This window comes from Tenrec ecaudatus, chromosome 5 (assembly GCF_050624435.1).
Source record: "Tenrec ecaudatus isolate mTenEca1 chromosome 5, mTenEca1.hap1, whole genome shotgun sequence".
In the NCBI taxonomy this organism is placed as follows: domain Eukaryota; kingdom Metazoa; phylum Chordata; class Mammalia; order Afrosoricida; family Tenrecidae; genus Tenrec; species Tenrec ecaudatus.
Window position 1 is genome coordinate 67,860,387 of NC_134534.1, and position 15,320 is coordinate 67,875,706.

Sequence of the window (15,320 nt, forward strand, 5' to 3'; positions counted from 1 at the left end):
CATTCGTGCACAGGTTTATTCCAAGCAAAACAAGTTAAGCCCTGTCTCTGTGATCAGTGGAGAGCTGCTGACAAGTTCTTTCAGTAATACACTTGTCTTAGTCTCATTAGTGTGCTTCTAAAAAAAATTTTAAGATACTAAAAAAAAGAGAGAGAGAGAGAGTTTACAAAAAGATCAGCTACTTCAAAGAACTGATCTTTCCATCAGTTTTTTAAGCAAGATCAAAGCTAATGAAGATAAATTTTATGAAAAGAGTCATAAACGGAGATTTGTCTTGAATTTGCCAATATGATCCAGGAAGTAAGGTCCCATCAAAACTGCCTTCTTCTGAGGCAATTGGCTATGTTAGTTAGACTCAAGGCAGGCAAGTCAGCTCAGAAGAGGTCAATTAGGGAGTCAAAAAATGTCTGAAGATTAAAAGAATGTCCAAATTCTTACATCATATCTTATCAGCATTGCTAAGGGGCCCTGGTGGCCTAGTGGTTAAGCATTGGGTTGCTAATCACCAGGTCAGTAGTTTGAAACCAGCAGCCACACCAGGGAAAAAGACAGAGCTTTCTACACCCAGAAAGAGTTACAGTCTTTGAAGCCCATAAAGAAGGTCTACCCAGACATGTAGGGTCGCTATGGGTCAGCATGAACTCCACGGCAAGGAGATGAAGATGGTGAGAAAACAGCAGATCAGCCACATGGGACCTCCTCTAGGTACCCCCAAGAAGAACCCATCACCGTACCACCTGAGGGCAATTGCCTCAAGGCAGAGGTCATGCATGCCTCTCCCCTCTCCTTCTTTTACCCTATCCTGGCACCAATTGTTCCTCCCACAGCACTGTACTCTTCTGCTGGGTTCGATAATTTGCTTCAATGGTCACAGGGCACGCACAGACAAAACTCCCGTAATGGAGGTTTACTGGGGACGTCAAAAGGTTACCAAACATCAGGAGTAGTAAAACGTTAAGGATGCAAAGCAGGACCTCCCCTCAGCCAGTAGCCAAGTCTCTGTCCCTAGTCTTCGTCCTTCAACCACATGGTCCATGGCAGGCCAGGAAGCCAGGCTGCCACCCCACGTCACAGTCAGTGGGCTCAGGCTCATGCATCAGCTGTGCAGTCCTCCTGCTCTCGCTCAGTGTGGCTCCTTCGCTTGGTTCCGTGGTCTCCAGGCTGCAGCGTCTTGTCTCAGCCTCTACCGCTTTAGGCAGGGGTCTTGAATGTGCTCTGGCTCTTCCTTGATAATCCCAAAATCAATCTCTCTCTCTCTCTCTCTCTCTCTCTCTCTCTCTCTCTCTCTCTCTCTCCCTCCCTCCCTCCCTCCCTTCCAAAACTTCTTTTTTATATATATAGGAATGATAACCGAAACTTTCCAACCCCCTTCATTAGTGCTTCACACACCCCATTAGTATAGCATCACCCAGTCATTTGGTGGGAGTTACCGAAGCATGGGGAGAAGGCCCACATGAACAAAGCTTACTTCATCACCCACGGAGCAGGGCCAGATCATTTAAATAATAACAATGTGTCCCAAAACATAGATTCTCCTCTGACCTTCAGGCTTCTCTTCCTGGAAACTGCACAGAGCTGATTCTTCAAGAAGCCAGCTTTTCTGAGTTCATCTGGACCACTGTTTGAGTGAAAGGTGACATGGTTTTCTTCAGGGCTTAAGGTTCAAAAGGATACCAAAGAGCAATGACCTTGGGCAGATCACCCCAGCTGGCATGAAAGCCAGAAATCTGGATTCCAGGAGAATTCGAACCACTTCTCATTACTGAGTCTTTCAATTAACTTTTAATACCCTCTTAAAACCTTACATTCCATAATCTAAATAGAGTCTATAGAAGAAAGTTGGTCATAAATCCTGCCTTCCCCAGGATTAAGGAGCGAAAATGAAAGCATTCAATATAAAATATGGTTTTAAAAATAGCGAAGTACTCCTCCACTTCAGTGTCGTAGTCTATCATAATAAGCCTGTAAGCCAGTAGAACGGACACTGTGCACTTCGTCTGAACCAAGGAAGGGCCTCTCCGCTGGAGAACAAGCCGATTTTCAGCAGCCTCCACCTGGTGATGCCATTGAACTTCAACTTCTTAGCGAGGCTGGAGCCCAGACTATGAGGTAATAGTCTGATCCTCGTGTTGAAGCCATAAAACCCAAAGAGGTTAACTACTTTCTCCAAGGTCACACAGCAGTCACTGGTGAAGCTGGAATAGACACAAGAAAGTTTCTCAATTCCCAGTCACTGTAAGGTTCCCAAGACAACGTTCTTAATTTAAACCAAAAACATCTCCTAAAGTCTCCTTAAAACCAAGCAATAATGTAGCTTAACTAGTAAAAAAATGTCTGCCTTGAGCATTATGCTGTTTTTAAAACTCTCTCTATGGAATTAAATTGACAACAGCAACTGGAAAGATTAGCTAGGACCCTGAGGGAGCAGGGAATGGGCATTGATAGGGGAGGAATCTCTCGAAAGAAGGAGGTCCGAGTGGCTGCCCAGCTTGTGGGACGTCATCTGGGTGGTTAAATGGTACATGTAGAAATAGGGATATTGGCGGATGCTTCGCTATATATTTTCTCCAGAACAACAAAATAAAGGCCAGTATAAAAGGGTCAAAACTCTTGTAAAATAAGCTACACAGTGACCCACTTTGTAATTCTATAGAGAAGAGTCATCTGGGGCAAAATGTTTCTTTCTTTCTTTTTAACTGGCCATACTATTCTTTGTTATTAACTTTTTCATTCTGAGAGAGGCATGTACTTTTTACCGCACCTCTAAACAAATCAGTGAGCTACAGGATTCTGAGATTCTCTATAATTTTGGGGGGCGGGGGGGGCAGGGAGTATGTTAGAACACCACAACACCAACTGCATTATACAATGGTTACTGAAGACAAGTCATAAGACAAGGCTAAAACATTACGACTAAAAATATTCATAGCAGCAACTTTTAAAATTACAATCTTATTTGATCCAATCGTTACACTTGGTCATTTTATTGCTACAGGAAGACAGGCTGTTAAATGATAACACATCTTATTTCTTATTTTAGCCGATTGCCTCTTTCTGGTCATAAACTTTAAGTTTAAATGCGAGGACACAATATGATGCTTACCATTCAAATGGAAAAATTCCAGGTTTCGTGAAGACGGATGTCTTCCCTTAGAAAATTGTGTATCTCAGGGAGGGGTGTTCTCACAGTTAAACAAACAAACAATTCACTGCCATCCAGTCGATGCCAACTCATAGCAACCCTGTAGGGCAGGGCAGAGCTTCTCCTGTGGGTTTCTGAGGCTGTAACTCTTTACAGGAGTAGGAAACTCCGTTGTGCCCCTGGGGAGCCACTGGGGGTGGGGGGATTGAACTCTGATCACAGTCCGATGTGTAGCCACTATGCCACCAGGCTCTCCTGTCTCAATAAAGTCTCCTCAAAGCTAAGTACCGCAGGTTGGCCCTAGCAACGTCATCACCAAAAGAATGATAAAGAATAAACAGAAAACCTCTGACTGCAAACAAGTAAGAAAACTTGAGCAAGGCCATTTTCCTCTGAAAGCCTCGATTTGGAATGTGAAGATCAGTGCACTGGTGCAGGGTCTGAAGGGAGCCCAAGAACAATCATTGGATTAACGTGAACCTGAGGGTAAAGCCCAGAAAGGTCCCCTAACTCCACCTCAGTTCAAGGTTAACAGTTCTTCCCAGGGGTCTGAATTTGAATCTCTAAATAATAACATCCCTTAAGACATAAAACTGATGAATTTGGTCAAGAACCATCCAAAGGTGGAGACTGTGTTTAGGGAAAGTCCACTTGGAAAATCCGCATCAAGCACAAATAATGCTGCTGGAAATGAGACTTGTTTGGGATGATTTTTTCAGGCAATCAGGTGCAGCAGGGAGAGGAGACACTGTAAAACCTCTGTGTTTACTCTGTGGGATATCAGTAAAGAGGTGGGGTACTTCATCCCCATCCCATAGCTCAACTCAGCCTTCTTAAAATTCACGGACAAAAAGGCCAATCGTCTTCTCCCTTCTGCCGTCTAGTGTAAGCAGAAGACCCAACGCTATGCCAGCGGAGGACTCAAAAACAAGGGCTCTGGATGGGGAGGCTGTCCTGATGAGTTGGCCGCATCATCTGCTTTGCTCTCTCAGTCATTTTTTTTACCACCCCCCCCCAAAAAAAACCCAGACATTTCAAAAGCCTGGACGTCACCCTTAGTTCTTTAAACGTAGATCACCTCCCTTGCTTTCCACTGCCCGTATCAATGACTGCAACTCTTACCCTAAAGAATTGCCTCCACCCCTTTACTCTCCTTGGATTTTTCCGTTTGCATGCCCATAAACCTACTCACCCCTTTTCACTTCAAAGAATTTTCCTGTAGCCTCTAGTCAATCACTCAGAGTCCAGAACAGGCAGAGTCATAGGCCAGGACACAGAGAGCCCACGAAATGAATGTGGACCACCAGGACCCAAACCGAGGCAGAGGAGGACAGACTCCTAAGAACTGGCAGGGGTGATGGAGACAGGGCTCACCCTGGTAATACGTCAGAATGGAGACATACACTCATGGAGCTATTTCCTCATGGCCGCCCTCCCCGGTTTCCCAACTATGGGGTGGAAATAATAAGAATGTAGATTAAATGAGATGGAGTGGACAAGGTGACCAACATTTAGTGAGTCCTCATTTCCACGCACCACCTGCCGGTCTGCTGTGCTGCTGGGATGCTGGAAGTCATGCTACAGGCAGGTGTCTGCACTCTCGGCAGGATCACCGATGGTGAACAGTTTGCAGTGGGGCTTTCACCTGAAGAACAGACCGGGAGAAAGAAATGCATGGCCCACTTCCGAGGGATTAGCCACCCACACGCTGACGTATCGCAGAGGGGTGTTGTCTGATAAAGTGCCAGCAGGCCACCCCTTCGGGCTGAAGAAATGGACTCGACTCTAATGAGAATTTGAGGATGGAGCAGGATGAGGCCGTGTTTCTCCCTGATGGTCCCCTCTGTTGGGACCTGTCGGAGGATGTCTGACAAGGACCCGTGGCTGCCCATTCGGCAGGATTTTCCAGAGAAATCAAAACAGAAGGGGGTATGTAAGTCTAAAAGCAGAACGACAACAGCACAGACACCTTTATTAAACAAAGACAACACAATGCAAAATTGCGTTGCGCAACATAGTCTCTATCTATCTATAGCTGAACACTTTTGAATGTGGCCTTTCCATCTCTCTGACCCTTCCCTGCAGGTTCTGCACTTTTCAATTCGCACCATGTCAAACTAGCAGTTTGGGCCTCCTGAGGGAGCCCCATCCTTGGAGGACCCCAATCACATTCCTTTGAACTGTTCTTTGAGTTTGGGGGACAAAAAGAATGGTGAAATGGCAAGATCGAGCCTATAGGGTGGAAGGTATAACGTTTCCCAAGGAAATTCTCAGCACCCCGATTCCAGCCCAAGTCCTTGGCTGTGGTAGTTGGGTGGGTTGGGTTGTGGTAGTAAGGTCGCTATGAGTCAGCATTGACTCCGTGGCTGTGAGACAAACACGCTTGGCTAGGGGTGGAGTCAAACCTGTCAATCAGTTTCAGCCTGACAATACCCCATCGGGTACATGGCCTTTTGTATGAGCGTGGGAGACTCTGGAACTGCCTTCCTGCCTACCTTGAGGGGTGGCCCCATGTGGGCCACTTGACCCTGAGAGCTGCAGGCCACTTGGCATGTTTCCATCCACCTTGGATCCACACAACTCTGCACCCACAGGCCTGTGACCTTCCTGCTTCCAAGTTCACCATTCTGTGTCACTGGCATGCAGCTACAGGAGTCTGATGAGAGGCTATGGACTAGCATCAGACTTACAGATTTGAGTTGGACTGGGCTGGGATGTCTCCTTGATATATAACTCCTTCTTGATATAAAACTCTTTCCTACATGCAGAAGAGCTCACTGGATTTATTGCCCTAGACCACCTGGCCTAACACCTACCTACACAATCTGAAAATGATCAAATTCTCTCTTGGCACCACGCTCCTTTACTGCCCTCTGCATCTGTTATCTCCCCATTTTTTTCTCTCCAGCACAGCCTACCACAGAGATGCATGAAAATTGTCTTTTAAAGCCCAGCTCATAAGAAAGACGTCTCATGCTACCAAAGTGGGAACTTGATAAGGGGGAGGAGAGAGACGGGAGTAAGAAAGGAAGGTGAACTTCAAAGCAGAATGAAAAGAAGAAGCCACCGTGCTTGGGTTACAGAGTGGTGAAATCACTCTGCTGCTAACCGCAAGGCCTGTGGCTCGAACCCAAAGCTGCTCTGTGCGGAAAGATGAGGCAGAGAGTCTGCTTCCAGGAGGTGCTGCTCTGTCCTCTGGGGTCGCTTCCCATCAGCATCAACTCAAAGTTGGTGGTTTGGGGGTTACTAAAGTAACAATAAGGCTTTCTCACAAGGAATATTCCTGGTTCATTTTCACGTTTCAGTAAGAATAATTTCGGACAATGGAGATACCTCTGAAAGCATCAGATTAAGCAAATGGAAAATTCACTGGCCCTGATACTGACTCACGGGGAAACTGTAAGACAGAGTAGAAAGCCCCGGTGAGTTTCCCAGACTGCAACTCTTCACAGGAATAGAAAGCCCCATCTTTCTCCCAAGGAGCAGCTGGTAGTTTTGAACTGCTAACCTTTGAGGTTAGCAGCTTGATTCATACCCACCAAAAGAATAGGCCCAATGCATAGGCCCCAGGGGTTACATAAAACACACCTAGTTAAAATTTTAAGGTGCAGAGACAAAAGATGACAGCTATCCCCCGACCATGTGAATAGTGATTAACTTTGTTTTGTTTAACTAACGGTTCCGTTTCCCATTCTAACACACTCTTCTTTGTTTAAAATCTTTTCCTTCGTGTGGTTGTCAGTTTTCATTTGCTAACAGAAAATAAAAAGCACATAGGCAAGTCTCTAGATCCATGAGCCTGCACCATGCACGGGTGTATGGCCTGTGCCGTCAGGAAAATCTCGCTTTGGAAGGGTTTAAACACATCACATTCAACAGAAAGGGATTCTATCCCCTCCTGAGTCTGCTGCCGATGAGTCACAGGCCAGGGGCTGGACACTAGTAGGCCCTGCAGAGAAAAAAAAAAAGTCCTAGGATGGATGCTGGGAGATTCCAATATTGGACCGAGGGCCCAGCTGCCCTCTCAGAGACAGCGTGGCCTGAGAGTTGAGGTTTATAATTCTAGGTACATTTAACTTGTCAAGAGAGAGCCTTAGGAAATAGAGGAAAGAACCAGGAGGCTAAGGACATTTATGGAGGTCTAAATACAGGCATGTACATATGTAAATATATTTATATATAAGAGAGTGAAATAGATCTATGTCCTTATATCTATAGGTTAAGTATTAAGCTTGCAGATGAACATTTGGCCTTGACTCAAGTAGTCCCGCAACACAAGAATACTTTGTTCTAATAATCCGGCATTCTGTGATGCTCACCTTCCCACACAATCGCTGAAGACAAAGCAGGTACATAAACTAATGTGGTGAAGAAAGCTGATGGTGCCCGGTTACCAAAAGATATAGTGCCTGGGTCTTAAAAGTCTCAAGATAAACAACCGGTCATCTAGCTGAGAAGGAACAAAGGCCACATGGAAGAAGCACACCAGTCTGTGTGATCACAAAGTGTTAATGGGATCAGGTATCAGGCATCTAAGACCCAGAACAAAATCATACCCAAGGTGGGGGTAGATTGGAGAACCAAAGCCCATCTGTAGACAACTGGACATCCCCTCACCGAAGGGTCACAAGAAGAGATGAGCCAGTCAGGGTGCAGTATAGAACCAATGAAACATGCAATTTTCCTCTAGTTCTTTAATGCTTTCCTCCCCCCACTATCATGACTCCAATTCTACCTTATAAATTGGATTAAACCAGAACATGCACACTGCTACAGACAAGAGCCTGAAACACAGGGAATCCAGAATAGATCAACCCCTCAGGGCCAACAATGAGAATAGAGATACCAGGAGGATTAGAGGAAGGTGGGGGGAGAAAGGGGGACTTGATCACAAGGATCAACCTATAACTCCCTCCAGGGGGATGAACAATGGAAAAGTGGATGAAGGGCAACAGAGGATGATGCAAGATATGAAAATAATAATCTATAGCTCATCAAGGGTTTATTAGGGTGGGAGGGTGGGGGAGGGAGGGAGAGGGGGAAAATGAGGAGCTGATACCAAGGGCTCAAGTAGAAAGAAAATGCTTTGAAAACGATGATGGCAGCATTCGTGCAAATGTGCTTGATACAGTGGATGAATGTATGGATTGTGATAAGAGCTGTAAGAGCCCCCAATAAAAGTATTTAATTTTTAAAAAATGAGAGAAAGAGAGAGAAAGCCTTAGAAGGAGTACTGATTTGAGGTGCATCTGGGGGTGGCTTTTGAAGTTGCTGAACTGACAGAAGAGGTTCTGCCGGAGGTCTTGTGCCTGCTGGCCCTTTAATAGCATCCTCTCCCTCCCTGAGCTCAAGTCTCTCCTACCCTGTGAATACCACGCCCTCCAACTACTGAGAAGCTTCAGGTACACATAACTGCTGTGCTATTTACAGAACATTTGCTATGTAAATAGGATGGTGTGTAAAGTGCTGACAAATATTTGTTCTCTGGACAAGAGGCCAGGCTCTCTCCCTGCAGAGTGGCTGTGGGGCCAGAGGAGGTCTCAGGCTCCAGGCTGTGTTCCCCTCACCCCCTGGCAGCCCAACGAGCTCACCTCCCCAGCGACTTGCTCAGTCAAATTCAGAAACACTTAGTTACGAATGTGTAGTCACACAACTTCATGTCTTTGGCTTCTCTCCGAGTCTGAATTTCCACCAGGGAAGCTTGCTTCAGAAAGACTTGCTTGACGAGGGAGGAGGGACCTCCGCACGAAGCCGTCCAAGGTAGTGAGTGAGTGCTCAGTGAGTGATGTGCGAGGAGTCCTGCAGCCCCATCCGAGGACATCCAGAGGGGAAAGTCTCCTAAGAGAAAGAAGTGCTTGGTGGTAACACCCTGAGGAGCATCAGCCTGGGAGTGGGAACTGGGAGTGGAAAGGGAAGAGAAAGAAAAAGTAAGCAGTTACTTGGGGGACGTTTCCAATGCATGTAACCCTCTGTGTGTACAACAGAACTGCCCCATCAGGTGTTCGCGGCTGCCCCTTTCTGAAAGATCTCTAGGTATCTCTTGCAAGGCACGGCTGGGTGGATTCAAACCACCGTTCTTACAGTTAGTCAAGTGCCTAACCAGCTACCTGTGGCCCCTGGGTCTGCAAGGCCTGTACGATCCCATCCCTGCAGTTCCCCGTGGCCCCAGCCTCCCTTCTTTCTCTCACCCACTCCCACTCCCTGGGCTTCCTCCCAGAACGGGGCCTTTGCTATTCCTTCGGCCTGAAGCTCTTTATCCCTCACCTCTCGCTAGATCATTCTGTGTTAGTCTTCGGATCTCGGCTCAAGAGTCCCTCCTCGGGAAAGGCTTTCCCTGGGTCAAATCTAATGTGGGTTCTCAGGGTATCCCGTGCCCCGACCTGTGCGCACTGGTCACTGCTGTAGTTTTACAACGGCATGGTGTGAGACAGCCTCACACTAAAGTGTAAGCCCAGGCGGACACTAACCATTGTGATTTTGGGCAGTTGTTGTTGCTAGGTGCCTTCGAGTCTGTTCCAACCCACAGTGACCCTGTGGCCAGCAGAAGGAAACCTGCACCGTGTGGAGCCATCGTCCCAAGGCTCCCTGCGCCTGCGCCCATTGCTGCAGCCAGGGTGTCAGTCCGTCGCGTTGAGGGCCTTCCTCCTTCTGTGCCCCTCTACCAAGCCCGATGTCCTCCTCCAGGGGCTGTTCTCGTCTGACAATGTGTCCAACGCATATCAGGCAACGTATTGCCTTCCTTGCCACTAAGGAGCCCTCTGGCCCTACGTACTTCTTCCAAGTCAGGTCATTGTGTCCTTTTAGCAGTCCGTGGTGCTTTCAATAGGCTTCTCCAGCATACAATTCAAACAAACAGTGTCTGGTGCTAATTGGCATATAGTAAGCATTGGTTGAATGGATACATGAAGCTAGTACATGATGCAAGGGCTCTCTGCCTCCAAAGCACCTTTTCTTAGCCAGCATGCTTGACTAAGAAGGCCCCGGTCAGGCAGAGTTTTAGAAAAAGAAGCCTGGAGGTTAAATACCAGGTACAAAGGCTTTGCCAAAGCATGGTGGCAGAGAAGACAGTGGCGATGGAGCCCGGTGGTACTGTGGGTTAGGGAGCAGCTGCTAACCACGAGGTTTGTGGTTCAAAGCTACCAGCCGCCCTGTGGGAGATAGCTGTGGGTATCTGCTGCACAGACAGTTTCGGACACTCTGTATAGCATCGGGCTGCTTTTGGAGGCCTGATCTGCTTTGGCAGTGGGTCTGGTTTAGGGTAGTGGGGTGCAGTGAACTAGGGAGGATAGTGGCAGGCCCCAAATCTTTGAAGGCTCACTGCTTACTGCTTGTATGCCCTTCGCTTCTCCAAATATCATCTAACAATGAGAATACAACTACTGTATAGCACTGTGATATAGACTAACGAAAATAACCCATGGAAAAACTTACCGTGATCCACGGCAAGGATGCGATTCAAGGTAACTAAAACTCTCTGGCAGAATCTCCCCTTGACTGGAGACCTACAGGATATGAGGATCCCTACCTGAGAGAATTGATTAATCTCTCGCTCACTCACTTGCTTTCTGTTTCATTACCTCCCACTCTCCTGGAGTATATTTACAAGTAGATTGATTTTTAACCCTTCCAGGGCCTTACCCAAGGAGTTCGAGTGGCACCGTCAGTTAAGCTTCGGACTGCTAATTGAAAGGTCAGCGGTTCAAACCCACCAGCCACTCTTCAAAAGAAAGATGAGGTTGTCTGCTCTGTCAAGCGGTCTCAGAAACCCTAAGGAGCAGTTGTCCTCTCTCCTGTAGGGTCACAATGAGTCAGAGTGAACTCAGTGGCAGTGGGTTTGGTTGTCTAGCTTTAAGATTCCTCCCACACTCCACCAGGAATTGTTCCCAACATACATATATACAAATGCATACACACACACATGTATATACACACATACATACATAAAGACATATACATTCTGTGGCAAACAAAAAAAAGCAAAAACCCACTCATAATACCCCAAAGTAGGGTTTCTGAGACTGAAGATCTTTATAGGAGCAGACAGCCTTGTTGTTCTCCTGAAGAACTTCTGGTGGGTTTGAACTACCAACTTTTACAGCCCAGTGTTTAAGCCACAGCACCACCACAGCCCCTTATTCTGTGGCAAGGCTGAACTAATGAATACAAATAAGTCTGAAAGAAAGAAGCATACTACATCCTCATGTAATTTCTCAGAGGTGTTTTAGTTTTCATCTACAGCTATCTAGGACTTCATGGAGCCCTGCTGGTATAGTGGTTACGTGTTCAAAACCACCTGCAGCTCTGCAGGAGAACAACCGGTTTCAACTCCAGTAAACAGCTATCATCTCAGAAACACACTGGGATCACTATGAATCAGCATTGACTCGATGGTACTGAGGGATCTAGAACTTCAAAGTTTCTCTGTACCTCAAGTTAAAACCAAAAAAAATGCAAGCTGGCCGATTGAGAAGACACCAATTTATATATATATATATATATATATATATATATATATATATATATATATATATATATATATATATATATATATATATAAATTGATGATGATGATGATGCAGAAATATACTACCTGAGGCTACTACTTGTATGAGAATACACTAAAAAGAGTTATTAGAAAAGTGTTCCACTAGTAGACAAAAGGTTATAAAAGTCCTTTTTTTCCTTCAAACTTGTGAAAGTTCAGAGAAAGAAAAATATAACTTTTTCGCTGAAACATGATGGAGATACCCCAGTGCACACATGTTTTCTGGAGCATTCTAACAACACATCTGTCAACTCTGGGGACAGGTCTTCCAGATTGCATATCAGTTTTCTGAACTTAAATAGCTAGTGGCAGCCGAAAACTTCAGCTTAAAACCCATGGATTTTCCTATTTGCTCCTCTAAGAGCTCATAAACGAATGTATCTTTAGAAAACTATCATGTGTTTTCAACTTCCTGAAGAATTCTTGTAAAATATAACTGAACCACATCACCCTTTGTCCCGAGCTTTCATTCCACTAATGGACAAATTGGGAGGAGACTGAGAACAAATGTGCTATTAATTACCCAGATGGCTTTTTAATAGAACCTCGGATTATTCTTCAGCCACCAAACATTGTCCAGAAATTTCTTAATAATGGTGGTGTGCAAGGCATTCCTTCCAGGAGAATAAAGATCGCATTGACCACCACAGGCTCAGCGATGTCAGGTTAGTTTAGGAGCCGGTAGACAAAGAGTGGGTATTGTATAGACCAGGGAGAATGACAAGCCATATCTGAGCTGCCCGGTCTCCCCAGCAATGACAGATTTTCTAATTCACTGCAGATTCTCACAAAACTGGGTGGTCAGCTTTGGAGAGAGCCAACAGTGGGCCTATTGATTCTGGGTGGGAGCAACCTAATTCTGAATTAACATGAATTGATTCAATACAAGAGAGAGTCTCAGCATCGGATTAAAATTAGGATTAATACATTAAATGTTAGGTCAGAATGTTAAGTCCTGGTGCTGAAAGGTCTAACATGCAGTAAGTAAGTCACAGCTAACACAGGTAGGTATTTTAGCCAGCAGATCATTTGCTCTTTTAGGCTCTAAAAGTACATCGCTCAAAATTCATGGGCACCAGTGAGACCTTTAATGATTCAATGCAGAGGTGGTGTGTGTGTGTGTGTGTGTATGTGTGTGTGTGTGTGTGTGTGGTGTTACTTAGGTCACAAACAATCATTTACAATTTGTGTCTCCTTTCTTACATTCATCACATCTGTATAAAGAGTCTTAAATCCGCTTTCATCTGACACAGTAATGACTGAGAGACAGGTTGGCTCATTATTTGTTCCCGCTTCTGTAAAAATATCTCGCCAGGGGCAAAATCTGCTGCTGCTTCGAGCTCCCCAAGTAGACAGCAATTAACTTGTACCGCACTCTCTAGCACACACATGCTCCTGTTAAATTTGGAGCCGTGTGAACGGCCCTGCTGAATGTGTTCTCACTCCTACGAGAGAAGAGTCCCTCTCCTTCGGAAGGCAAACACGGAATAACTATCGACCATGCTCCTGGGGAAATCAGCTGAACACACAACGTTTCAACTGTCTTCATGTTCAAGCCATATAAAAAAGGGCCCACACAACAGAGAAGGGGGCGAAGGGAGACGCCGGATAGGGCAAGATATGACAAAATAACAATCTATAAATTATCAAGGGCTCATGAGGGAGGGGTCAGCGGGGAGGGAGGGGAAAAAAAGAGGACCTGATGCAAAGGGCTTAAGTGGAGAGCAAATGCTTTGAAAATGATTAGGGCAAAGAACATACGGATGTGCTTTATACAATTGATGTATGTATATATGTATGGATTGTGATAAGAGTTGTATGAGCCCCTAATAAAATGTTTTGTTTTTAAAAAAAAAAAAAAAAGGTCCACATAAGCTGTGTCTACAGGAAAGGCCTGCTAGCAAGACAACAGTCCCAGTCAAAGCTAACAAGCTGCTTCACAAACGAGGGGGCATGGAAGGGACCTGCGCCGGAACAATGAGACAGAGTGGGGCATTTTGCTGGACTATTTTCTTTTTTCCGAGACACTTGAACCTCACTTAGATAGTTTCCTCTTCCTGCACTTTGCATGGTCTCAAAAGAAGGACAAGATCAAGGACTCAAGTGGCCTCTTTTTCAAAGGGTACTTTTTTATTTTAAAAAGGTGCTCAAAGACCTGTCTTCCTCTTTCTTTAACTTGGATTCTCATCATCATGCCTCTGCCCTAACATGTAATCAACATAAAGGAAGCTTTTCTGTTTGACCAGACTTTGTCAGTATCCTTTCTGTTTGGAGTAATTTAGTCGCATTGTCCTGTAAAGGCATCTCAACAGTCCCTATAGTGGGTACCTTGTGCCTTAAATATATATATATTTTTGCAGGCATTCAGATAGATAACACCATCAACAGTTTCTGACTGACGTTTCAGCTAGGTGTTTACTCTGTCGGGGTCTCGTTGCCAAATCTTGCTAACTGAAATGTGATTTCTTTTTCCATGTTGCTCCAAGTTTGCTTCCCCGGAGCTACAAGCTGCGTGGTGCCTGGATTTCTAGCACCTGCACACTGACCCCTGGCGGCCAAAGCTCCGACCCCCACCGAGGCGCATCAGGTTTAAATTAAACCCTTGCTCCAGCCAAGCAGTTCCATTCCTGAACCAACCCACCAGGCCGGCACTGCCTTCAAAGAAGCCTCCTCGGCAATTCAGTCACGAAGTATAAATAACTGGACAATGTGCGTCTCCATCCCTTTCCCAGCGTCTCTTACCTGAGATCAGAAGAGAAACTCGGGAGCAAGAGGCGGTCACAAGCAAATTTTATATGGGAGAGAGCTTTTCTACTCACCTTCCCCGTCAACTGGCTGAACCAAGGACACTTCCTAGAGAAGTGTGATCAGAAGAAGGGGGCTTTGCAGTCAGACAGGCCTCGCTTTAATTCGGATTTCTCTGCTTACTAACTGTGCGTGAGCTCGTGGGCAAACTGCATAACCCTTCTGAGTTCTATTTGCCTCATTATAAAACAATGATCGTTTTCTTTGAAACACGATCGTGAAGAGTATACATGCAAGAAAGCTTGAATATAAATTCCCCATAGATGTTTCCAGTGGAAAGATGAAGACACCGAGATTTGGGGTGATCATATTTAATGGTTCCCCAAAAATGCATCCAGGACCTGCTGAGCATCAATGGCATAAATGACACCCACAGCCACCAAGTCACTTCTGATGCATGGTGACCCGGATAGGGTTCCCGAGGCGGTGAAGCTTTATGAGAGTAGACAACCTCAGTTTTCTCCCTTGAGGCAGCTGGTTGGTTTGAACCGCCCACCTGGTGGTTAACAGCCCAATGCTTACCTGACAGCACCAACCCAGACTCCTTGTACGTGATATGGGACAAAAATATGTCAAATCAAGCTCAGTATTTTTTAATGTCTGAGACGATGGGGGATATATGTATCGTGCCTGCTACACACTTGGAAAAGTGCTTCTCAGAGGTAGCCACCCTCAGCCATGCAGCAAGGGCGGCACTAAATACAAAACAGGATTTCTGTTGTTTTGAAGTCCTAGCCAGGCCCGTGCTGCTTACTTGAGCTTCGAAAAGAATGGTAGTTAACACCAAATCAGATTTCTAAATAAGCCCAGAGAGAACAGGCAATTCTG